A 27,771-nucleotide genomic window follows, 5' to 3' on the forward strand; every position below is an offset into this window, starting at 1 on the left:
TATCTCTGAATTCTCATGTCAGCGATCACATTTTGTGAGTGCTCGTCATTTTCTGCTCATGTAAATGAATTTATTACTCAGTATAACTTCACTTATTTTTGCACATGTAAGGAAAGGGGCACCAGGCCTCAGGGAGTGTGTGTGCCCATTTATAAACATGTATATTTCTTCTGCACGAGTAAAGGCTGGGGGCTGGGTGGGTGGGTGGGTGAATGGTGGGTGGACGGACGAGGGAGAAGGCTCTGACAGACTTTGCATGAGAATGGCCGGGGTCCTGTGAACCTTCTGCTCCCTGTGTCCACATTCAATGGCATCGCTGCAGTTAGCATGACAAACTAGGCTCCAAGTTCTCGGACTTTTTAAAGCAGCCTGCCCCCCCACCCCACCCTCCACCCCCACCCCTCCTTCCATCGACCTCACCCATCTATGTCCTGACTCCGCCGTAACCCCCTTTTTGGCAAACCCCCTTACCCTCAGCCTGCTCCTCTGTGTGCACTGTGGGCTGAGCCTACAGATTTTATGAGGTGTCTGGGGGGCTACCAAGTTCAGGGGAGCCGGGGAGACCATCACCACACACACACACACACACACACACACACACACACACACACACACACACACACACACACACAAACACACAGATACACAGAGCTTTTGAGCACTGGTTTTATTTCCATCAGTTTTTGAATGTTTGATTCCTCCAAACCTAAACAGGGTCACACAATCGCTAAGCCTGCAGGTTTCATCCAGTCTTTTAAGACCGTGTTTCTTTCAATGTTTGCTTCCTTACACTCCCGACGCCGCATCAACGCCCTTCCAGAGTCAGCTTTTCATCACATGAATGTGAGAACAGTCACCGGGGTCTGAAATTAGAGCTCTTACATAACTATTTAATTTTGAATGCGTGCATGCTGGGATGGCACGTCAGTGGGCCAAAGCTGAACTCTCTGAACTCGCACACTTTGGATTTTGATGCATCAACACGAGGTAAAACAAAAAAGATTCAGTCATGCAGGGAAAAGAAAACACCTAATTTCCACTCTGTTCCACTGTTTTACAAACCGCGTGTTTTGCCACACGAGCTCGTTCTGCTTCCTCGTAATGTTTGTCCATCAGGCGTTTAAGCTCATCGTGTTAATGAATCCGCAGTGAGTCAGCGTCACCACGATGCAAGAGTCAAACAAATAGATACAATTAACACTGGACTGCTTTAGGTGAATTGATGCTTCATATTATGGTGGGTGTAATGGACCCTTGTTAATCATAGCTGTATATTATAATATGTTCTTGCAGTGTTTGTGTAAATGCTCTCAGTGTGAAACGCCCACCGAGGGCCGTGAATACACTCCACGCTAATGTGCTCTTTCTGCTTCATGATGGACAATTATAACACTATTCAACGAGCCCAATTTGGAGAATTAAACCGTGCTGTATTTTGGAGACTATTACAATATGTTATTTTTAATGTTTAATGTCTCAAAAGATGCAATAATGTGGGGAAAAAATATAATTTCTGGAATTTAAAATGAAAAAAATTGATGAAACATAAAACCACCATAAAAATTTAGGACTAGTTATTAAAGCTAATGTGAGCGCAGTTTGAGCACAAGAGTTTTTTACTCATCAGAGCCGATAACAGCATTTTATGTTGTGTTTATTAAATCATTCAATGCGCTCGGATGATTTCTTTCTTCTCCTCTTTCTGTGTAATTAATTAAATCTCTTTTCCTCTGTGCATCTCTCCGCTGTTTATGTAACTTTGCCTCGTGAGCGAATTCAGCCAATCAGAGGAGTGTGTGTGGAGAAACATTCATGTAACAAAAAAAAAAAAAACCCTGAAGGCCCACATTCATCACAGCCAAATTTTAGTCACACACACGTGATATATATGATTTTAACTTCATGTAAAATCAAGAATGTGATCATTTTCATTGGCAGCCTGTTTTTTTTGTCGCAGCCTCTTCGAACACATTCATCTTGTAAAGGAAAAACAAATCAAGTCAAAGAACAAATTCCGTGTTATTTCCAAAGCTTTATTGGGACACTTGTTAACCATAGTTAATATGCAGTAAAAAAAAACAAAAACAAAAACAAAAAAACAAAAACACACTCCTCCCCTTCAGTTCTCTTATTGGTTTTTCAGCGAGCGCTCTGTCCTGCTGTTAAAGGCCTTTGTGTTGTTAACAGAGCAGGATGTTAGAGACTCTCCATCCACAAACAAACAGCTGAGCAATTAAAAGACAATTAGTTGACCCCTGAGGGTTTGTTAAGGTCACCAATGGGCTGCTTTTACAACTCAGAGAGCCTGAAGTGGACAGGCCAAAAAGAGTTTCATTAACCCTGAGAGGCTGCGTTCAGAATCGTTTATTTGCATGTTTCTGAGGTAAAAGCTTCAAAGGTTGAATTCACCAAAACTGAAATATGAATGTTTTATTTACAGTATTTCTGAGTCTCTAAGAGGCGACATCAGTAGAAGTACAAAAGCAAAAACATGAGAAAATGGACAGTTAATTTAGTGATGAAAGGATGTTATAAGGACATTAAAAAAAACTGTAAAGAATCTAAATGAGAAAAAAAAAAAAAAGACCCACGTAATTCTATCTTTCAGCACGAGTTGCATTTTTTTCACGCTCGTCTTCACATTCACCATCAGGAGCGAGCGGGCCTCGCTGTCAGAGTGGCACACTGTATACAGACTGTATGTGACATGATCCGTAACTCCATCTATAGGTGTTATGGTATCATTCCCACCATTAAAGAGGTTTTCCACCTTCCCAATGACCTCCGCCTCGCCTCACAGGACACAGAAAACGACCTGATGGCAATGCCTTTCACTGTACAGAGGCTGCACTGGAACATGTGAGGGTGTGTGTGCGTGTGTGTGTGTGTGTGTGGAGGGTGGGTCACTCCGGTGTCTTTAGAAGGCGTCCAGCCTGTAGGGTTCGGCCTTCTCCCTGGCGTGAGTGGGGGAATCTAGCATGGCCAGTAAGCATGTATATCAGGCCATCTCACGGCTGGCTGGACGCTCCCTGGGTGGCCCACCATGGTCAATACTGCACTGGTGACTGGACACACAGAATGGGATAATCTCCTACTTTCTTTCAGGGCCATGGTGCACACACGCAAACACACACACACACACACACAGATCTTTTATGCCGGCCCGGCCACGGAGGCTTGCCCGGCCCTTATTTCGGGTCAGGAGCAGTCAGGGGGAGGCCGAAGGATGGGGACCCAGAGCGAGCGAGGGGACAGTGCTGTTGGGTGTGGGGCAGGGGGAGGGAGCAGGGAGCCCATTTCAGCCAGAGCAGTGGAGCACACTGGGGGCACTGGGGCATCGCCTCTACTGGCTGTTGGGGGCAAACAAAAGGAGGTGTGATCCCCAGAAAACATCGGACCAGTGTGTGTGTGTGTGTGTGTGGTTATGAATGTGTATCATTGTTCAGAGTTTCCTTCAGCTCCAGCAACTCGCTTCAACACCCCTGCTGCTCGCACACAAAGGCACCTAATTGACACCACAGATTTAGGCCACTAGGTTTAACTGTTCCCCTTCCAACCCTTCAGCCACTGCTGGAATAATCAGAGTAATCGAAGTGAGCAGGCTCCTATAGCTTCTCATAGCACGTCTCAGCTGATGCTCGTACGTGGAGCCCGAGCGGCTGGCAACACATTGTGTGTTTGTTATTGTCAACAAATCCCAAACCAACACTTTGTTAGACCGTCTCTCGGTACTTTCCATCTTCTTTACCCTCTCTGTTGCCCATTGGTTCCCACAGGAGATGTAAGTCTTTATAAACAGGTCACAAATACATCTTTAAAAAGGGAAAGTAAAGCAGCTGGGTGTGGTAGTAATTAGGAACTGTCACGCAAAGAGGAGTAAATACTGTATGTGTGGGGACTAATTTTAGCTGCGTATGAATACATACAGCATGTGGATCTCTAGTGAAGAGCCTATTCACCGCTAGAACAGAACATATGGGGGACTGTGCCCATGTTTACTGTAATGAAGGAACACGTCACCTAGTGCAATGATGCGTCTCACTGATGTGTTTTTAATAGTTTTGATACGTCAAAGGAATAAGAAATATCAAGAGCTGGAGAAGCAGGAAAGTCTCGGCCAAATCGTTGTTGCTTTTGGTCTTTTCACGACAATAAGAGAAATGTAGAATATCCCCAAACTTCTCTTTTAGCTGTGACGTTCAGCTTTAATCTCAGCAGAAAAAACAAACATCACTGACATAAAAACAAACAAGAATTAACCAGAAGAGGAAAAAACACAAACTGAGTCAGATTCTCATTTCACAAACTGTTCAACTTTATTGAAAATATATATCACAGCAGGGCAACACGTTCAGCAATCTCATTTTAACATTTTACGATAAATGAGTTCATGACACAATGAAAAGACTTTGAATACGTATGTGTACGTAATATCCCACAGAAAAGGGGAAAGTGGTGAAACAGAGACAAACTTGTCAGGCGATTTTCCAGTCAAATACTTGGATGGAAATTAGTGAGTGAAAAGAAGGACCCCTTGGGGTCTCATCCAATCTCAGACCTTAAATTGGTCTCAAAAACAGTAATTCATATCTAATGAAACTAATTTGGGGAAATATTGCTCGGAAGCTCTATTTTACACTTCAGACAGCTGTTAAATTGATTCAACCTCTAAACTTACCTTTTAGAAGTGGCTGCGACTTACCTGTGCACATCCACAAAGACTGCAGTCTAGACAACAGTAATCAGACTCTAATGACGAGTCTCTGTTGTTGCAGGGGTAGAAGCGGCGTTTTCCATATGTGGCCGAGGCCGAACATGTTCAGAGAGATTAGCTACAGCGACAGCGTGTGTGCTTTCTTCGAAAAATGCCAACGATGGAAGCCCAGTCGCTGCTTTTCATCTCCACCGTGGCTTTCCTGAGAGGCTGCATCTGTGAAGACATAAGCAAGTTAAAAAAAGAGTGATTAGTGAAAAGAGGACTCTTCAATTCTGCAGCAAATCCAGACATATTCCTCTAATTCTTCAATTAAATTAAGTGTGATCCAGGGCTTTCCTGTGGAATCTAAAGGCTTGAGTAGACAGGTGGAGCTGTACGCCTGAAGTGAAGAATCACCATCTGCGCTTACATCACGTGCGCTATCTGCATGCGGCTAGCTGGGACGACGCGGTTTGTGTCATCATCCCTCCAGACGCACCAAACTGTTAATGTTTACTACCGGGGTGCGTTTGTGCATGTGCGTTTGTTGGGGCGTCTATCAGCTGTCTGTATCAATGGTGTGCATGACCCCTGAGCAAGCAGACAGTCATGGGTCAAAGGTCGAGGCAGAGCCTGTCTGGGCTTCACGGCTGAAACCAACGCCTGCAGCACAAACACACACATAAACACACACACGGGGGGGGATGGGTTGCCCCCCTACCAGACTAATATCACCTTTGGGATTAGGATCCAGACAGAAATACATTGACCCCCAAACACACACACACTCGCACACACTGACTGCCTCACACACTGGATCTGCTTGGTCATAAAACAGGACTCGGTTGCAGCGCATGACGCAGAGAGCGGCAGCAGAGATGCTGAGTCTGAGGAGGCCATCTAATTATCTTTCAGCGCTGAGTTAAAGAGGAGAGCAGAGGAGACTGGGAAGATTGGAGCGTCCCCGTGGTGAGCAGAGAGAGCAGCTAACGCAGTGCTAGCTAGCTAGCTACATCGCAGTGTTAATGCTGCGAGGATAAAGGAGACCCGGGAAATATAAAAAGAATCAGCAAGGCAGCTGTAATGGCTAAAATATCTTTTCATGTGAGGGATATGAATATTCATGAGTGATTTTATGGGCATTTAAATTTTTCACCAGGTGAAAGAGCAGCTGAAAAAAAGAGCATTGCTTGTTGCTAAACTGCTCCCTGTCATACGTCAAGCAGTTTAGCTCCATAATTGCATTTAACCCAGGCAGTGATGTAGCTGCAAGAAGTGAGAGCCCAGAGCCCCAATCTGGATAAAACAACATCAGCATGCCAGACGCCTGGAAAAGAAAAAAAAAAAGAAAAAAGAAATCACAAATCAAAGAGAAGTGGGACTGCAGGATCTTAGCGCAGAGTGAAACAGGAAAAAGGTCAAATTCAGAGGAGCTGACGGGGCTTCACTGCCAGGCCATCGGGGAAACTCCCCAAATAAGACCGAGTGTTAAGCCTGCTAATCCCCTGTATTATTGCAACATCTGTGAGGTCTAGAGAGGCTCTGCCAGTGATTAGCAAGACAGATGTAAACAATATCCTGGCTGAAAAGGAGAGGAGAGGAGAGTGCTTGGTTGATGTGGGTAAAACAGAGCTGGAAGGATACGAAAAGTAGAGATAGAGAGAGAGAATGTGGAGAATATAAAGCAGGTGAGGTGGGAGCGAGTGTGTCAAGGGATTTAGGGGGAAAAAAAGAAGAAGAGGAAGTGAAGGATTGATGAAAAAGAGGCAGGAGAGGACGTAATAGTGATTTTGGAAGAAATAACAAACGCAAGAAAGGAGATCAGATTTGAAGAAAGGAGCTCTCTTAGCTTGAGGATGTCGAGGATTGACAGAATACAGTAGATGGGGGAGGCGGAGGGAGACAGAAGGTGACAGCATGAGGGGAGAAGGAGCAGCAGATTGGGAGACGGCAGACCCGGGGCCAGGGGTGCCCCGACCGGCTGACGAGACACCAGGGAGACGTGCCTAATTTATGCAGAGTTAGGCTGAGGGGCTGAAGAGCGGAGGGTGTCTGGGACCCCTTCAATACCCCTCAGAACCAAGGGGAGCAGCTATGGGTGCTAGCAGCGTGAGAGCGAGAGGGGCAACGGGGAAGGTAGGGGGATGGGGGAGTCTCTTTTTTTTTTTTTTTTTGGAGAGACAACAAGGGGGGTGGAGGCTGCTCTCCCTGCTCAATTCAGGCGAGGCTGTCCGTCTGACGTCCCATTAAGGTTTGGGACAGGGCATGGGGAACGAGGCGATAAAGGGGAGAGGGAAGGGAGCGGGACAGGAGGAGGAGGATGCTCTGCCACCCCCCCCCACCCACCCACCCCCACTCCAGTCTTCTTCTCCAGTCTGGCTACCTAATAGATCCACATGGCCGTCTGTCTGCTTCTCTGCATACTAATTCCCCATTACCACAACCTTGAACGTGAGCAAAGAACAGAGTCGGACTAAATCAGAGACAAGTAGCCTGGCTGATGGGTTGGCTGTATGAGAGGCTAGAGGAGCACTTCAGCATCCGGGCAGGCACATTCACTGGGCCAAAGCAGCGTGCCGTGGTGTTAAACTGGTCATACAATGGAGGCTTTCAAACAGATAGCACTTGCAAAATGTATTAGTAGTTTATTGTTGTTAGTAGTTATCAAAAGAAAACGTCAGAGGCTGCAGATGGAAGCAACCTTTCCGTATGAAACTACTAATCCACTTTCATTACTCTGGTTTCAATATAAACATTTAGTGTCACACAGAGATTTAAACCAGCTCCAAAACTGGGAGTCAGACCCCAAAAGGAGTCCCTATAAAAATCAAAAGGGTCCCCAGGTGAGAAAGGGCATCAGAATGAAACAGAAATCTTTATTAACCATAATTATATTTATGTTTTTTCACACTTTTCTACTTATGACTGCAACTCTATATTCTATATAATTCTTTGCATTTTTTCCCATGAATACTTAATTTGTTTCTGGCTCCAAAATATGCTTCAAATGGAACAATATGAACTCTATAATCTACTGATTTCGACCACTGTGTCGAAGACGTGTTTCATTTCAAAGAAGAAAATTCTATGTGGGTATAATCTTTTGGAATGAAAATAAAAAAAAGAAAAAGGAAAACTGGCACAAAGTATTAGCTATCTGCAGCTTTAGCATCAACATATCAGTATTAATGTCAGACTTCCAAATCTTCTATCAGTTGTGTGTCAAGCGTGAGGAGACATGCTGTATGCTTTGTGTATGTGAATCCTGGCTGATGGCCAAGTGAATCTGTGTGTGTGTGTGTGTGTGTGTGTGTGTTGTCCGAGGCCCGGCGAGAAGCAGGATGAACAGCCATGCAGGGTGATGGTTGAGTCTGGTGATGCAGGTAGACAGTTTAATGACAGTCCTCACCCCTGAACATACAAGGCAGTGAGCGGCTGGCACGCTCGCAGATGTACACACACACCGTATGACACGTGCACATATATGTGTGATATATGGTGTGGCATTTTCTGAAAAAGACACTTGAGCCGGTGAAAATGAAAGAGAAAGAAATCTCTCTGGGTATGACCCTGTAAAAAAATAACTGGAGGAGCCAGAAATGACTAACGGCTGCTTCTCTTGACCGTCATTTTTATTCTGTTAAAAATAAACAAGAGTTTTGAGCTTGTCCTTCAGCACATTTACACCTTTCACCCCACATTTTTGAAACAGGATTTGTACAGATGGCAGCGCACAAAGCGAGGAAGAAACAAAACTTCTGAATGCAGTCTCAGAGCGTGCATGCCTGGTACTGCTAATATTCCAGCGAGGAACAGTGCAAAGTAAAGAGCTATTCAGAGGCTCAACAGAAGCCGAGCTCTTTGTGCTTTCCTGGCGAGTTGTGCCTGGCCATGGCCTTGCATCTTATTCAGCAGGACTTGCTCAGGTCTGGACTTGAATTTGGTGCCCAAACAAAGACATAGAGCCACCTCATTAAAAAAACATGTCATTGGATCAGGCCTGGGCTGAACTGTGTGATTTTCCCTCCTACCATAAGTGGCCGTGACTGAGCGTTGGGCTGAATGAGAGGCCGGATAGAGGCCTACCAATGGAGCGCCACGCTACATCCCTATGGGAACCACCCCCTCACAGAGGGGGGCACATTTAAAGCTTTGTTGGTCTGTTAACACAGCTTTTTAAAACGCCTCTTTATGGACTCAGCTAAGCAAACTGCAGCCCCCGGTTTTCTTGTGCCAGAAGGAGAAAGTTAAAAAAAAAAGAAAGAAAGGAGACAGTGAAGGGCAACAGAATAAGAGGGGAAAAGAAAGCTGAAGAGGTTGTTTTTGCTTTTGATTCGATAAAAGAAAACTGTAAAGTAATCACAGCAAGCACCACAAAAGTTCCACTGAGAGATTACTTTTTACTTGGCTTTATGTGATATGAGATGAACACGGATGAAAATAGCTGTTAAAGCTAAAATGACATTTTAATATTTCAAATCCACCGAACTAAAGCCCATGCAGAACACGACGTACACCTGCTCCAACTGCATCGAATCACCTGAGAACTGAACTTTGCAGTAGCCGGATGCAGCAGAACCAGGTCATTGACAAACTGCAGCGTCTCACGGTGTCCTCTGATACAGTCAGCACACACCTTTACCCAGAGGACTACAGACATCCTGCTGCTGAAACAATAGGTTTGTGTGGGCGTGTGTGTGTGTGTGTGTGTGTCTGTGTGTGTGTGACAAACAGAGTCCTGCCTGGGAAACCTGGGCTGGAGACTTAGTCAGTCTCACAGGGCGCCCAGGATGACAGTGAAATGAATAACAATGAACTTGCTGAGAGTCAAGTTCAGAACATTAGAGATGAACCAGAGCTGAGGAGCACAGTCGTACATAAAGGAACTGTGTGAGTGTGAGTGTGTGTGTGTGTGTGTGTGTGTGTGTGTGTGTGTGTGCGCGTGTGCGTGCATAATTGTGTCAATGTGCTCAGGAAATATCTCAATATGAGCAGAGCAGTGGGCTCCAGAGAAGAGCACCCACTAAGATGAAAATGCACACACACACACCTCCTCTTCTCGCTCTCTTGCTCCCCTCCCCTTCCCATCTCGTCGCGCACATGCAGCAAGGACCCCGTCCTCACAAATTCTATTGCTGTCTGCTGCGCGCCTGATGAAAAAGCGGAACGACATAGGGGGTGCACATGCCTAAAGGCAAGAAAACGCACATTTGTAAATCACAGCCGCAATATAAACATAGGGTTTAATAGGGGTTTCTCAGTCGCGTTGGCAGGGGTCCACCTCGCCGTGTGTGCTTCACCAGCCGTGTTGCACGTTTTCAGCCTGCCAGCCTGCAACAGGAGAAAATGCGACTGAACAGCCTCCACCACCACCCAGCAGAGAGGATGGTCTACGGAGCCGAGGCTGCATCTGAATACATTTACATAAAGATTGTGCCACGCTGACAGAGGCACTGCTGAGAATGCACCGTGCTCGTCATTGTTCCCAAAAATCAGAGTAATGATTGAAATGTGGCGCAGCGGGGAGGGCAATAAAGCGGGAAACAGTCACTTCATTCTGAGAAGAAACAGGGGAGCTGTGTGGTTTTTATAGTCTGCAAGGAGCTCAGTGCTCCCTGTCCCCCTTTATGTTAATGACATCAGCAGCGTGTATGGACCACAGACACATGCAGGGGGATAACACGGAGCAAAATAAACATGAATTACATAAATAATTTTTACACCCCGTGAGACTGAGACTTAGAGAAGAATAAGTTTGGGACAATTTAGATAAACAAGGAGAACACTTTGCCTTAACTGAGAGGCTAAAGTAGACACGATTGCGGACAGATATGCAAACACTCATGAGACAAGCACAAAAGCTCTTCCTCCAGCAGGCAAATCGGATCTCTACATATAATAAATATCTTCATCACAATGTAATCCAGATGGCTTTTATTAAAAATGACTGAGGCAACTGAGATATCTTAAATACAATTTATCTTAAAAAATATAGCGTAGTGAAAACTTGAGTTAAGGATGTTCTCGGGTGAATTTTTTTTTTTGCTTCCATCTGGCAAAAAAAAAAAAAAAAAAAAACCCGCAAGGATATTTGGTAGTAGAGTGACTTGAAAATACTGCAGATATGAGACCTTATTTCGTAACACACAGCACAGATATTTCAGCTCCAGATTTTATTAGGAGATAAACTGACCAGATTTTACTGTAACAAATTTAGAGGATAGGATTCCAGTAACCTTTTAATCAAACAGATGGGATGTAAAGGCGAGCATGGCCTTAGGTACCGAGCGGCGTTTGGAGAAAGCACTTTAATTTTGAAAATAAAACCAGGTAGGCAACTGAAGGAGCGCGGTGGAGCCCTGTGATAAACCTCTTGCAGATATAGTCAGCTAGCCAAACCATCCTGTCAGATCAGTGCCTGAGGAGAGGCAGAGGGGGAAAGAGAGGCGGCGAGCAGGGGAAGAGAGCAAAACACGGGTGAAAAGGGTCAGCAGGGAGGAAGGCTAAACCCCAGAAGCAAGCAAAAGATTGTGTGTGCACTGCATTTATATTTCAGCATGTGTGTGTGCGCGTGTGTGTGTGTGTATATATATATATGTGTGTGTGTCAACCCCAGCTGGGCAGACATTTACTTGACATGCTGATAGGGATTTAAGCAGTGGGTGGGTGGTGTGTCGGACCAAGGTGAGTGAATGAGCAGAGAAGGGGAGCTGGTGGGGATCGGAGGATGATAGGAGGTTTGGAGGGGGTGGGGTGGGGGTGTGTGTGTGGGGGGGGGGGGGGGCAGACCAGAGGGGCTCACAAAACTGCTGTTACTAAGCTTGATTTCAGCTCGAGTTGAGATGATTAGGAGACGGAGGCAGAAATGAGGAGGCAAACAGGGGGTAAGGGAGGTGGGTTTTTGTAGGAGAGCCCTCTAGGCTATGGAAGAGAAGGGGGACTAGTCTATTGAGGTGATGAGGGAAAGCGGGTCTTTCTTTCAGACAGTCTAATGAAGCATAAGTCCCCGATGAAGAATGGAGGCTGGCTACCGCAGGGTGGGTTAGCTTGTGTCTCCATTTCTCCCCTTTTCTCCTCTCTTCCTCTGTCCTCTGTTTTTCCTCATCTCCCTCCACGTCCCCTCTTTCTCCTCTCCTCTCCTCTCCTCATGCACTGCAGTCCCTCCTCTTAAAGGGCTTACACTGTTTATTTCAAAGAGGCGTAATGTGCCGCAAGCTCACGCGCTCGCCTCTCAGATGATTTGATGAAATGGCAATGATACAGTGACCAGCAGCATTTCACCAGTAAAGAGGATTGCTATTGATGGGCGGCCTCATCAAGAAAATGTGACACATGGCAAAGCAACGCATGAAATCAGCAAATGGCCCAGACTAAAGCGCACTGTATCTGAGCGGACATTTAAACTGTGATGATTTAAAACGATGTCCGCATGGATCCAACCAAAGCGTTCGACATACGATTCTGATTGTGGCGTGCACGTACGATGAACCCCGAGCCGACATGTTAAATTACAGGAGGCGGCAGACTGAGACAGACAAGGGGGGCTGTCAAAGTGTCTGACTGGGTTTGAGTGTGTTTGGCTGGGGGTTGTTTGACCAGGGGGTTGACTGGGCTGCAGGACTGATTTCTGGCTCGATTTGGCTCAGGGCCGGCTGGAGACTGGCCAGAGGCTGACTGAAGGGGGTTGGGTTCCCCTGCTTCTCAGCTCAAGTTGTCCCTGGAGCGAAGCAATAAGAAGCAGCTTATAAAATAAGCAAACACGGAGGCAGCTTACAGACAGTCAGCCAGTCAGCCAGGGATGAACAGCAGATGAACCACACACACACACACACACACACACACACGCACACACACATACAAACACAGCTCTATGCTGCACTAATACCCCCCTACACACACACACACACACACACACACACACACACACACACACACACACACACACACACACACACACACACACACACACCCCTGACCTTGACCCTTGAGGTCTTTCCTAACCTGTTTCTGAATGGAAGTCAGTGCAGCTGGGGTGTCTAGCCATGAACTAACCACAACCCCCTCCACCGCACAGACCCCTCATCGCCTAATCATTTAGCCTGTTCCCACGCTTGATGACTGGGATGCTGTCTCTGCATCTGAATGGTGCAATTTAATATTTATGTTGCTCGTGTTGTCTGTCTGTTTCTAAGGGCAACAACGACTCCAGGATTATCCGCGGCTCGTACGAATTACCTGCTAAACGTTAATCTAAATGTTTTATCTTCAATTCGGGAAGCTTTACTTTCTTTCCGCACAATATTTGTCCTCTCTGCTTTATGTCTCAAATTGCATCTGCAGTCTCTCACAATGGCTCGCTCATACAAACCATTCAGCCTGAGCGCATACGCATACTATATAATGTACGTGTAAGGGTGTGTGTTTGTGTGTGTGTGTGTGTGTGTGCGTGCTCATACGCGTCATTCAGGGGGTTCAAACCCCTCCACCTTCACATTTTCATTACGGCCAAATCTCAGGCCTGTGCTACAGCAGCGTGGCCTTTTGCTGGCGAGCAGGCAGTTTAATCACACATACGGCACTACTCCATTTTCATTTCCTTTTCATACAGCCTCCATTCCACTCCAGCTTCATAATTCTCCCCTCAGAGCTGTCTAGCCCGTCTGAGTGTTTGCAGCCTGTTGAAATGACATAATCAGTGACTTGGATAAATGCCTGACTGTTTTTCCCTGAGTCTATAATCAGACTTGGGGCTCAGTGTTGCAGCTCTGTGGAAACAGCAGCAGCAGCAGCAGCAGCAGCAGCAGCAGCAGCACTTGACTCAGGAATTACATCCTAAGTAGGGTGGTTTCGCATAAGGAATTTGGTCGAGTGTCAAAGGAATGAATTTATCTGTGCATCTTACAAATAAAACAGCTGTTGTTACTCACAGACGCATAAAAAAGTGCCGTTTGTAAAAGAAATATGGATTATTTAATTACAGATAAGCAATTGTTTAACAAATTTATATCCGAATTGTCAGGATTATTGAAAAGATTACGAATACAAAATGTCAAAATATGGAATTTGCTAAAATAATGGAAAGAAAGTGAACATCTTTATCAAAATATATTCCAAATATACGTGTGAAAAAGAGGGAAAAAAAGAAAAAATGTGGAAAAAAAGGGCATTTGAAAAAGGCTTTTCTGATCATCTGGGTTCAGCAATCTCTTCAAAATAAAATCTCACTTAATCTTTACAAAATAAAACATCATTATCTGCACACAACAAACACTTTACTGTAATTTTAACTTCACATAAGGAAAATCTTCATACGAAGAAGTTATCTGAAAATGGCAAATCAAAAATGACAAGTTTACCTTGGGTGCTCTATTTAACAGATATCAACACACCTATTCAAATTTCGTTTTTCATTTGAATGAAAGAGCATTTCGAGACAACAAAGAAAGAAAGACGTGTGGAACGGGCCAGGATGAATTGAGCGATGGCTGTAAATGCTTTCAGCAACTATTACTTTAGTGGGTGGAACACATTCAATCAATACCTAAGCAAATAAAAAGCAGTGGGCAGTCTGAATGAGAAAAGCTGCAGCAGACTGGACGACAATCACACACACAAATGGACAGTCCACATTCACGCCGCTTCACTGAAATTATAAGCAAATGCTCCCCAAAATATAGTTTGTATAATCTGATAAAACTGCCTCACTCTAAGGGGCAGAGGCCACATCCAGAGTTTGATCATCCTTTTTCCTAGCATGGTGGAGTTTTTCCATTTCACCCTGACCAAATCATGTTTTCAATCATCAAAAACCTTCCTTAAAGTCTTTAACAAAATGCTGTTCCCTTTCCATCATTAATGCTCAGAATTCTGACAGAATGACACAAATTATGTACGACGCAAATGCCCATAATTTATGTAATTAAGAAAAAAAAAATGAAAATAATTTGGGTCATTCCACATGTGACTTTGCTGTTGAAGGTCTTAAAGCCTATGAGAGTGGAAAAAATGGATATTGTCACTCTGCTCATCTCCTATGAAGTGACTGAAACGCATGCAACGTGTCCACCTAAAGCCAGGTCCATATACCGTCCCGCCTGTTCTCCTTGTGTTGAATTATGCATAATTGCAGCAGCGTGGTAACACACAGCGACAATGGTTATCAGGATAAAAGCTTTGCGCAGGACATGGTGTTGGGGTGCATGAGTGTGAGCGTGAGCGGACACATTCGTATCCACGTGATATGGATGAGCTTGCGAGTCAGTGTGCGTGTGTTGATATGAGCGCATGAGCGTGTATGCAACAGTCATGGCGGCTGACTAGCATACGGGCCGGGGTGTTATGTTCCTCTGGCGCTTCACAAAACATATGGTCCCCCGTGTTTGATTGGAACATGCAAATGAAGGATGAAACGGCTCCACCCACTCACAGACAAACTAGTCTTTCTTCTGAGAAAGACTTAACACCCTCCTCCCTGCGCTTGTGCTCCATCCCTCTCCCGCCACCAACAGAAGAACCCCACCCTTCTATAGTGGCCACACACGCATCCACATTCAAGATAATATGACAGTTTTAACATGTTTCTAACTGATTTTGCTCTATTGGTCTCTTATTTTCTTCTTTCACTCTCTGTCCTCGTCTCATCGACCTGTTTTTCTAACTTTTTCTCATCCTAACTTCCACTAGATTTATTAACCTGGGGAAAAAAATAGCTAAATAAAAATCCGCACATAAAATCAATGAAATCTAGAACGTCTGGACTGCTGTTGCCTCAACGTACCATGAGAGCAGATTTGAGCCTGCCTGTCTGTCTTCTTGACTGCCATTTTCCCCCACAAAAGGATACAGTAGTCTGCAGACCCTCCAGGCTAAATACGGCTAGCGTGGGCTCTTTACACTAACCTGCTCTCCACCTCAGCCTCATCAGTGTCAGTATGGGCTGATTAGACAGAGAAGCTTGATTAAAACTGCCTGAGTCTGACAGAGAAGATGAATCAGCCCATGATGGATGGGTAAATGACAGCAGTTGTTACCACATGACTTAAAAAGATCATTTATTTCCAAATCCCCACACAGATTTCAAGGATAAAACGTAGCCTGTAATTTGCTGTATGGTAAGCAACTATTTAGAAATACCAGCCCTCTGTCATGGGTACTTCCTGAAGGAGAGACACTGTGTGTGTCTCGTCCTCAAGTCCTTGCTGTGAAGTTCAAGGCTACGCTACTACAGACAGGCAACAGATACCATACAGCAGGTCTTCAGAGTGGATGATAGCCTATTTCCAGGACACAATTCACCAAATCGCTCTCTCCAATAATTAGCACTGACAGGTGAAAACGGCCACGAATGCCACGGGAGTTCACAATGAAACGGACAATTGCACAAACACACAACTATGGAAGCCAGACGCACACAAAAACATAAACACACGCGTCAATGCACAACAGCAGCAACAGAGGATCCATCAGCACAACTAACACCACATTAAGACCATAAAGCACCAATACATCTCCTGTTCCACGTACACAGCCCGTACCCTGCTGCTTCTGCACTGATACCCCTGATCCCCCTGCGCTTTGACAAGGCGTAATAAAGCCTGTATGAAGCGCCGCATTGTGTGGGGAGAACACAATGTTGCATGCTGAGTGCTGTGAGAAGGGCGTACACCCGTGGGTCCCACGGCGCAGCAGCGCACCAGGGCCTATAGCAGGGAGTGCTGAGCATGCTAATGAGGTCATTATGTTATGCCTCTCCCTCGCTCCTGCTCCCCTTTACAGTGTGGGCTTTGCCTGTCAGAGAAGGCAGGGTACCCTGGTAATGCAGCCAACCACAGATGTCACATATGGCACAATGACAAGACACATGAGCGTCTCCGAATGAGCCGCGCAGGGAAAGACAGGGTGACGCTCCATTTTTCAGCTAGCATCAAAAGCAAGAACACGCCATCAGCGATTTGCATAAGGTGAGCTTAAAGAAAAGTAAAGAGGAGGGCAACAACAGGGCTAATTAGTCCTGCTGTGTATTCAATCAGCAAACTCACAGGATTGTGTTTCCTTTTTTCCTTCTTTATGCTAGCGCTATTATTTACAACCGAGGGGGAGGGGTTAAGTATCAAGCACATGCAAATGCAATTACAGGATATTTGCATAGCCGTTAACAATTAGAGGGCAGATGGCAAACAGCGGGCATTAAAAAGCGACTGAGCGCCATCTTGGCTGAGGGAGACAGCTGGCAGACAGGAATCGGCCATTTTGTAAGCATGGGTCGCTGCCAGGCTGAGGCGTAGAGAGGCGCCAGTCTCTCTCTGTGTGCCAGGAGATTGGCAGGCGAGGGGGAGTTGTGCTTTAATACCTCCCTGGTACAGGCAACAACAACGAACTCCTCCAACACTCAGTGACAGTATGATCACAGCCCAGGGCTCCTGTTGAGAGCCGACTGAGATCAACTACAACATAACGTGTCTGTGTTCACTTTAGAAACACACTCGCACCTCTGAGCAGAGATGGTATCTTATCATAACACTGTTACCAGGAGGGGAAATAAATTCTTATTTCTGTTATTCTCCGTGCTTAGTTCAACATGTATCTCTCAGAATCACATAATTGGTTTTATTTACCACAAAAAGAAGCAATTAAATGAGGATATTGTACTCACCAAGAGGTATGAGTCCCATTGTAATCTCTGTCAAGTTCTCACGCTCGGAAAACTGTCAGTGTGTCCTGTAATGTCCTTCCAAGTCCACAAATATGCACAGCACAGTAGGTTTCGTGGCACGACCTCTCGACGCTGAAGTTTTCGGCCGGATGTTTCCACCACTTCCTCTGAGGATTTTTTTTCTTTAGCCATCACCAATTTGCTTAAACATCTGAAGAGCGAGTCTCTTTGTGCGGAGAGGGACTTTTGTAAACGTGGAGGAGAAAAACGTCAGATGAAAAACCAAGTAGTACCAGATAGAAGGAGGGGGGCTCTGAACAGGTACAACTACTGTCCTTTTCATCTCTCATTCAATTAGTGGCCATTCACTTGCGCTGCTGTGGGATCCCTGCTGCACAGCAGTAAGTGGACTTCAGGTGCTATTTCCACACACACACACACGCACGCACACACAGAGAGGTATGAAAGCCCGGGCCCGCCTTCCTCTCTTCCACCTTATAGATCAATACTGCACTGCCATATCCTCTGATGGGAGCTGCTGTAGTGAGGGTAAGAAAATCTAAGGCGAAAAGACAGGCTGTGTCTGATACACTGGATGAGAGAAAAAGTTCAAATTGTCCTTTCATCTTGGCTCATGAGATCTTAGGAATATTATGCGCTACGTGCTTGGAAGTGGGACAGAGCAGAAACGTCCTGTGTGCAGTACACAGGCCAATGGATCCTTATTCAAACAGTTAAGGTGGAATGAGTAAGAAGAGGGAGGGAGCTGGAAGAAAAAAGACCTTCAGCGTCCTGCCTTATTCTTCTTCCGTTACGCTCCCTCCCTCGATGTCTCCATGTCTCTCTGACGAAGTTTTATCAAGTGGTGTTGGACGCAGCAAAAACCCCTCCGGCTGAACCACACACAAAGACTCTCTCTTTCTCTCTCTCTCTCTCCGTCTCTTCCTTCTCCCTTTTTCTCTCTATTTTATACACACATGTGCACCTACTGACACACGCACACACTGCGTGTGGGGCGGTTGCAGGGTTAGGGCCCTGGCCCTGGCTGGTGCTGGGACTGTTGGAGAAAGATAGAAAGAGAGATGGAGAGAGGCGCTGGGAGCAGTGGTGGTGGTTGGTCCCTGGGCTCTGAGGCCTGGAGGCGGTGCTGGGCAACCTCTGCTAGCCTCTCTCCTCTGTATTGATTTCTGCTGCTCCGCGCTGATCCGCTCTGCCGCGGAGGCTCCTAGCCGGCGGGGATGAGAGCTCGGCTCACCCGCCTCACCTGCCTCTCTCCTGGCTTGGCTGGCCTAGCCTGCCCACTCTGCCGCAGCTTTGGCTGGCCCCTGCTGGCTCCCCGGGACCCCTGTATGCAGCACCGGGGCCACAGGAGGAAGGCAGCCAGAGAGCCCATGGCGATCCACAGCTGTGTTCACCTGCTCTGGGTTCACCCGCTTCGAATCACCTCCTCGAACTGCTTCTATCCTTCTCTCCTTCCATCCTTCCACCCACTCTGCTTCTCTTTTTCCTCCTCCACTGCCTCCTCCTCCTCCTCTTCCTGCTGTACACAAACAACCAGAGACAGAGGTGGAGAAAAAACAAGTTAATCTTAACTTTCAGCATTTTACCCAGTCTGAATGTCAATCCTGGTCTTTGATCAGCGAGAAGTCAGGGGTGAGGATTCTGGCATCCTCTCCCGGCCGGTAATGTGAACCTGCTAACCTTGGAGAGCAGAAACTTCTGGGATTGGAGGCCTGAGAGTTAAGTGTGTCAGGCAGAGAGCTACTGTCTGCCAAAGGTACTCTCAGCTATTAGATTCTGATGTGCTGCAGATAGCAAAATATAGCGAGAGTGGGCCCATTATAAAAATCACCACTGCGTCAATAGAATACATTAGAAATATTTAGAGGGAAAGTTTCTCTTTAACAACCATCCTCCTTTGCTCTCCCTTGGCTGCACAAGACCACTGAGTTTTATATTTATTTGCCCTTAATGGCTATAAATAACAAAAGCAACATTTAAAACTTAGCGGGTATTTCAAACTACCCTTCCCTCACCCTTCTCTGTTTGGTGAGTGTGAAGGAATGGAAATGTTTTGGCCAGACCAGTGGTGCTCTATAGAAACTTTGTCAAAGAAAACATCTCAGCTTTTGTATCATCTAGAATTATTCAAATGGGTTCAGCAGCCCTCTTCTTATGATAATAGCAGTTGGGGGGACATTTCTTTGAGGATTCATGGTCCCATTGTGTTCCTCAACAGAGAGAGAGCCATGGCCGAATTCAACCCCCACCAGCCCACACTGCACCGCGCCACACCAACCACACAATCTCCAAAATATCCTTGCCGCAGCCACCACAGAGCTGTGACAGCCTTTCTGTCCACCTCTCTGCGGGCCTGAAAAAGAGACTAAAACCCCTGGGCCGACTGCCAGGGAAATAGAGAAGTAAAGTGCAGAGGTTTAGAGTTGGTGGGCCGGCAAGTCTTTGGAAGTTAGAGCTGTCTGTTAAGGCAAGAGCGAGGGGGTGCAAGAGTGGTGTGGGGGGTTACACTGTTGGGACAAGAGAGGCAAGTTTGGGAGAGGGGGGCGAGTTGAGTTAGGGGGACATGGATGGGGACCGGGGGTGCGGTGCATGTCTCAGACACAATAATACTATTCATTGGGCTCAGACATGGGTGTTAACTCCCCTCTGACAGAGCACAATGGGACTCGGCGGCATTCAGGCAGCCTTGGTGATATTGTTAGTTCAGGGCTGCATTCTCCCTGCCGCAGGATAGAGCGCCTGCATTGTACCCGTCCGGCAGGATGGATGGAGGGAGGTTTGAGAGGTGAAAGGCAAAGAAAGAGAGAACAGTACGTTTGTCTGTCTGTCAGTGCTGAAGGAGCGAGGGGCAGAGGGAACAGGGGGCGGAGAGGTTGGGGAGGGGGAGCGGAGGTGGTGGCGTCAGGGGTGTTTTGCCCCATGGCATTGGACTTGTTTGTTTCAGGGGGGAAAAAATAAAAAGGAGAAGCTGAGACTAAAAGAGACTGTGCAATAAATATTACTCAAGCAGCCGAGTGCAGGGCTGAGGAGGCATTAAAGGGGGTGGGGACGCAGACGGAGCGAGGAAGGCATGGTGGCATTTTTATGGGAAAAAAACGCAGCAGGTTTGTATGCTGCTTTACAGTTTAGATGCATTTTGTTCATACGCCTCAAAAGAGGGGGAGTGGAGAAGAGTGCAGAAAGGGGAATGACAGAAAATGAGAACTGTGGAGGTTGCTGCTGGTTGTGGCTCGGATGAGGTGACATCCAACTACCACGAGACCTACTTTTCCAGAGGAGAGCAGAAAAGAAGAACAGAGAGGAGGGGAGATACAGCATATAATTCGAAGGGAAAAGAAACTGAGACAGCTGAAGCAGCACAGCAGACACTGGGAAATGCAGGCATTTACTTGCATTTCACTACACAAGTAGAGTTGTGCGATATGACAATACTGTATACAATGCATGACGACAGAAAAACGGCGTCTCATATTATCCTCTATTGCATATTTTATTGTGTTGCAAATTGCAGTAGTTATAGCAAAATGTCATCATTTGCATTCTTCCACATGGCACGAATGCAGGCATGAAATCTGCAACACAAACAAACATGGAGGAGACTGAACGGGACACTAAACGGGTTAATTCAAAACAAAGACAAAACGAGGAGCTCGCACCTAAAAGAGGGGCCACTTCTGTTGCATGGATGTGGTTTGGGTATGAAATGTCTGACAGGGACCAGAAAACCGTACTTCTATGTGGCAGATAGGTCCCCACAAAAGACTCAAACACCTACAAAAGAATCACGTCAAACAGTACGGAGAGAGGCTGCAGACTAGAGTCACAAAGGTACAGTCAAGGACTAATTAATTGATTTTAAAATTTGCAGAAAGGTCTGAAATAGATTTTAAATAAAGTATTTACTCATTGAATTTAAAGAAAATGTGCTATATCGTGATATGTAACATTATCTGGATGCAAAATTACTTACATCTGGATATGAAATTTTGGCCATGTCGCAAATATCGTCAGATTTCCATCCAACGTTAGCACAAATCTGAATTGAATTTTCAGAAAATCAGCCATCTCACATGTGAATTAATTCACGTTTCCATCCAGACCAACAGCTCTTATGTGAATAACAGCTGTTGGTTGACACAGTTGGGGCAGCTAATCAAACCTCAAACAGTGGAAAACAATATTTAAGTATTTAAGTATGTGCTAACATCTCCACCTCAGCCAAGCAGAATAACTTCTTACGAATATTTGACTTTTTCGAATGTTGAACTCCCTTACAGAGATTACCTTTAGAGAAATACACACGACTGAATGTTGAACTCCTCGTCACCACGCACACTTCATAGACTGAAACATAGCTGAGAGGAAGCAGATGACTGCAGAGCTCAAAATACAAAATCATGCCGGCCTGCAGCTATTAGTCCATTAACAGATTAATCAGTTAACAGAAAATCGACTGTTTCAATGATCGATTAATTGGTTAAGCCATATTTTTTAGTAAAATGTGAAAATTTGCTGCTGGTCCTTGTCTTAACATTAAAGCGCATTAAATATTTTTGGATGACAGGGAACCAGGGTGTTTTTAACTCTTTTGTTATATAGACTAAATGATGCATTGAGAAAATATTCAGCAGCTTGATCTCTGATGAAAACGACGGTTAGCTGCAGCCCTGAAACACTGTCAAACGATGAAAGCGTTCTCAGCTTTCATTAACGTGAACTTGATGACGATAACGCTCTGCATCCTCACACATGACAGGCAACACTATGTTTCCAGAGACGTCAAATTCCTCTGCAAGCTGCAGTCACTGAACGTCTGCCTCCCACTGAGCACTTCACAGGTTTCATGAAGGCATTGTAAAGAACAGGAGATCTACAGTAACGGTGAGGTGTTGGTGAAGAGGACAAAGATATAAAAAGAAAGCAGCATGTACAGCTTCACAAACGTGTTTCTAATCACTAGACATGACACACAACCCATAGTTACACACACACACACACACACACACACACACACACACACACACACAGCATCACTGCACCCTCTGCCTCCATGAACAGTACTTTGTTTGTTTCCCCTCTGGTAAACTCTGACCAACCGTTCCCATAGCAACCTTACCTACTCGGTCCCCATGTGAGAGTGTGTGTGTGTGTGTGTGTGTGTGTGAGAAAGAGAAAAAGAGGGAGAGAGGTACTGTGTGTGGGGTTGTGTGAGGGGTTTGGAGTAGGACTTCCTGATCTTAATACAACATGTCTGCATATGTGTGTGAGTGCGAGGGTCAGCAGTGTGATGCTGGGCTGTTAGGCAGGCAGGAGCAGGCCAGGGCACTGCTCTCGTCGGGGGGCTAATGCCCTTCAGGGGTGGCTGGGGTACTGAGGGTACTGCCCTTTGTCCCTAGTGGAGGGATTACACTGGTCAACCAGCACAGACAATGTACCCCCCTCCCGAGATGGGAGGACCAACCTGCTCTCTACCGATGATAGGGGCAGTCAACTGATCACTAACTTAATTAAGGACAGGGGAAAATAAAAGAGGAGGAGGCAGAGTGATGCAGAAGACGGAGGGAAAAAAGAGACTGACAGGAAGTACAGGCAGGGGTGATAAAAGGGGGAGTAAAAAAAGAGAAAGTGAAAGGAGAAGAAAGCAGCGCAAGGAGCACAGGGACACGCTAAAATAAGAAGAGGCATGGAGTTAAAAAGAGAGCAATGGGAAGCAGCGGTGGGGTGAAGAGAAGGCTTCTCTAGCATAGGATTAGGGGGGGGCGAGAAGATGAAAGGATCAGGTCTAACAGAGGACAGGGAAAAGGCCAGGAGAGATGGCCAGAGGAGTGAGAACGGTGACTTAAACTCCAAGCAAGGAAATCAAGTAGAAGAGGGAGAAAGAAGAGAGGAAGAGAGCTCAGGTGTCCATGACCCAGAGGCATCGGTGGAAGAGGCCTTTTTTTTTTTTCTGTAACAGGAGCACAACGTGAAAACTACCTCCCTGTTCCCTATTTATGCCACAGCACACACACCTATTCAAATCCAATGACAAATACAGCAGATAATTCTATTACAGAGGACTTTAATAGAGGATATTTAGGGGACAGTTAGTGGGCCTTGGTAGCATAGCTCAGGCCCACTGCAGACAGATATGGCTCTGCAATACTTAACAACAGGGATTTGGCAGCACTGTTGATTGAACATGCCAAATCCCATTTGTCGGAGGGCTGTGCGCGTTTGTATCGACACTCTGTAACCTTGTGGCTCCGTAAAAGGAGACCACAGTGTGTGTGCGTGTGTGTGTGTGTGTGTGTGTGTGTGTGTGTGTGTATTTTCCTGGCAGGCAGGCAGGTGGGTGGGTGGCATGGTCCAGCTGGATAGGTACATTGGTCTAAAGTCCCCTCCATCCATGTATGCTCCTCTCCATCCCCTCGTCCTTCTATCTTTATATCGCCGTCCGCCTCGATTGCCTCTCTTCGCAAAAAAGGGTGACAAGAGGGAGATAGAGAGGCTTTCTCAACACTCCTTTTCTTGCTTTCCCTCCCATCCTCCCCCCTCCCTCGCTCCGTTCCTTCCATCCCCTATGGTAGAGCTGCCAGACAGGAGTGCTCAGCAGCTCTCCGAACGTTATTGATCCTGAGAGCAAGCCGGCCAGGGAGTTTGTGTCTCTCCCTCTCTCTCTATCTTTCCTCCCTCCATCACACCCTCATCCCCCACCACAGCCCGCAACTTTTTCCTCCCTCCCTCCCCGCCTCTACTTCATTTATCAAGGTTAAAGAACTCTTATAAAAAAGGGAAGAGGGGGTCGCCTGGATGTTATCTGACTTCATGAAAGAAATCCCCTCAGGCCACTCCACTAGAGGAGGATGCTCTTTGCCAGACCCAACTCTACACACACACACACATACACACACCACATGCAGTGGCACCAAGCAGCGGCCCACTCATAGCCAGTCAGAAATAGAAAGTAGCATGTCCAGTTTGGTACACAGCAACAGGACAATCAGAAATAGAAATGAAGAGGATGGATGAATGGACATGGAAAGAGGAAATTAGAAAATTAGTCACTGGGTGTTACACAACGAGGTCAAACATGAGCATCACAGTACCACTTTCTTGGAAGGCACAATTCATAATAGACAATTTGTAATGAATAACATCTGTAAGAGACATTCAATAATTATTCTAATAAATCTTTTACTGATATAGATTATGAGCCATTAATAAGAGCAACTTGGGTTGCCAGGTGCACTGCAGCACTTTCCCAGAAGGCAAGCAGCCGAACATTTCATTTGGCAAGAGCTGAAGTAAATTAACTTAAAAGACAAAGCGTGTCATACTGAAGGAGGAGACTTTACACAACCTGGCAAAACAAAAGCTGTTTTTAGAGGTACCACAATTGCTCAGTTAGTTGGTAGTTGATTGACAGAAATAAGATGGTAAAATTAAGAGAATCAATCGTTTACGGTCGACGAAATAACCGAAGTGTCATTTGGGAGTTTATCACATGCAGCTAGCCGCCTAGCCAGCTAGCTAGCTCGCTAAATTAGCTAACTTTAGCTCCGTGAGTTGGTTGAAACGCCGTCTTTTATATGCGTCCAGCAGGCTCGTTTTGAAGCCACAACACTGTGACACGCTGTTTAATACATTACTTACATTTTTGCTCCACTCCACCCTCCAAACTAGCGAGAATTATGTTGAAAAATACAACGTTGACAGGCATGTCTCGTGCCTACTTACAGTTGCTACGCCATGATTGGACAATCACTGTTTGTGGGCGGTCTTTCATGACTACCTGACTTTCCTTGTAGTCAAACGTAATAGAAAATAGTCTACAGGTTAATTGACAAGAAAACAGCCATTAGTTGCAATCCTAGTTGTTTAATTTAGTATAACTGAGTATAACTGATCTATAAGGTAGTAAATTATTTCTTAACATACATAAAGTCATGTCTGTAATGGGTGCCTAATTAGAAAGTGGTGCCAAAATATAAGTAAGGCCTACACTTTCACAAAGCAACCACACCTGTAAATTTTAGGCTCCATAATCCATCCGAAGAGGGAATACAGTTTCTGCATTTTCAGCCATTAAGAGACTGTAGCAGCTATTGTCCCTGTTTGTAAAAGGACTGGAAATGGCTCTACATGTGGAGTACATCCTGTCTTCCATTGTTACTGCTTTCACTCTCCCCTATAAAGGCCTGCCTGCACTCCAGGCTACGACAGCCAGGCAAATACACACAGCAGCACATTACAGAGCCATACCTTCCCCTCCCTTTGTGCTCCGTAATTGCCACAATGCATCTTCTCATCCAGCTAATTAAGTGAGTCTTTCCCATTGTCTCCCAATACTATCACCTCTTCACACAGCCAGAGAGAGAGAGAAAGAGAGAGAGAGAGAGAGAGAGAGAGAGAGACGGAGAACTATTAAAGCAAGAGATGGAAAGAGCAAAGGGGTGGAAGAAATACAAAGGCGGGAGTCCAAATAGAGAGAGGATGAATGACAAAGGCATGTGTCTGTGTCCTAGTAAATGTTTGCCAGTTGAATAAGGTGCCTGTTGTCTGTGTTTGCCGGTGAGGTGTAAACACCACATTACTGCTGTCAGAAGAAAATCATTCTCCATGAAGTCATTTCAGGAATTAAGAGAAAAAAACTAATCTTTTAGATTGACAGCTATGCATTTAAAATGATAACATGAAGCCAGGACATTTTCTCGACTGTTAAATGCCAATGCAGGCCTCACATTGTGAGTTATTGGACTGATGATCGTGTCATAAAGAGGATGTGCTTAGAGGGAGTGAATAAACTACATCATTGCACTGTTTCGCTTATTGTTACTTCACTTTGTGTGTTTGACCTTCACTGTGCAGGCCGATGGGTAGAGTTTAACACCCCTGTGCTCATCTTAAATCTGAGTTTAACGTGTATATACGAGCATAATTTGTGACATCACAACTAGATTGGAGGGCAATCTTTGAAACCTGCTGTGCACAGACAGCGGACTTCACTGAAATTGCTGAATTTTGAAATGAACAATATTTGCATAGATGCTTTTTTTTACAATTAGTTTTGATAAGGCAATTGAACATTTTTGTGGAAAACCCAAATCGAAGTGTTTTATACTGTATATATTTAAACATGCCTCGAGGGGACATTTAAGCATGTCTGATGTCACCTATGCTGACAACAAACATTACTCATTATTTCCCTTATGCTCAGTGAGGCATCCTAATTCAGAAGAAAGCCTTACTGGCCTCACTCACCCTGCACAAAAAAAGAACTACTGCAGTGCAGTTGGACTATATATCACCATATAAATCTGAATAAGAGTCATTCTTATAATGAAACACTTACGGGAAGTAATCCTGGAACAGGTCCAGGAGTGAGCCTGGGTGTTTGAACTAAAATTGCCCTCACCTCCCACGTCTAAAAAAAATAGAATACAATAAAATAAAATACAAAGGAAATGTTAATAATTTCACTTTGGAGACTGAAGCTTCACAAAGACGTGAATTCATTCAAGGAGAGCACTGAATTCCACTCTTCTGTGTAATATCCTGGATATTTCCTAATATCACACCATGCATTACGCTGTCTGCTGCAATAGTTGGGCTACATCAGCTTCAAACTGTCATGACTTCATAACATCTGTGCGACAGTGGAAGTGCTCGATGGAATCCATAATGAACAAAGCAAAGAGAGCAAAGTGAAAACAGGTGCTTTTGTTTCCTCTTCTTCTTGATTTCCTCACTGTTCAGCCCTTTTGTGTCGCTGACCAAGGTGTTTAAACAACTGAATAATTGGAGGACACAGACCAACAGACTCATCTAAATTCCACTTCTCTTTAGAGTTGCTATAGGAGACACCCCCCCCCCCCCCCCCCCCCCCCAAAAAAAAAAAAAAAAACCCTGCACACACAGACTCAAACTTGCTCCATGCTCAAGTCCACTTGCTGACCTCTCAGGCCAGACACTCTCTTCCCAGCACACCAAACCCCCAAACTATCCCCCTCTAACCCCCCCCCCCAACCCTCAACCCCTCCTTGAACCCCTTCCGCCCCCATCTCCCCCTTCCCAACCCGAGCGCCTTTCCTTCCCACACTCAAGTTCCTGTCAAGGCCCTGACAGACAGACAAGTAGGGTGACATCATGGTGCAGAGAGGGAGAGAGACAGAGGAAGGGGGCTGCCTGCCTGTCTGCCCCCAGCACCCACACAATACAGCAGGGCATCTGGCACTGGGGTGGTGGTGGGGGACCGGGTGGGGGTCTGTCAGGACAAAGCGTTTACATCCCCCTCCCTGGAATATGATTATAGTTTGTAAATGGCGGCTGAGACGTAAACGTGTGAGGAGAAGAAAGGGGCTGAGATGCGGCGGTGGCGGTGGCGGCGGCGACTGGAGGGTGGGTGGATGACACAGTTATG

The 27,771-nt window shown here is 45.7% G+C and overlaps 1 long non-coding RNA gene across 2 annotated transcripts in view; it reads right to left on the minus strand.

The window, feature by feature from the left end:
* Nucleotides 1–4,293: 4,293 nt before the first annotated feature.
* LOC143318158 (uncharacterized) overlaps nucleotides 4,294–27,771 on the minus strand; it is a 43,703-nt gene continuing 20,225 nt past the window's right edge. For both annotated transcript variants that reach the window (XR_013076992.1, XR_013076991.1), the window contains exons 3-4: nucleotides 17,349–18,888; nucleotides 4,294–4,930 (exon numbers count right to left, since the gene is read on the minus strand). This is a non-coding gene — a long non-coding RNA (uncharacterized LOC143318158). The remainder of the gene's footprint in view (nucleotides 4,931–17,348; nucleotides 18,889–27,771) is intronic.

This window comes from Chaetodon auriga, chromosome 3, assembly GCF_051107435.1.
Source record: "Chaetodon auriga isolate fChaAug3 chromosome 3, fChaAug3.hap1, whole genome shotgun sequence".
Taxonomy (NCBI): Eukaryota; Metazoa; Chordata; class Actinopteri; order Chaetodontiformes; family Chaetodontidae; genus Chaetodon; species Chaetodon auriga.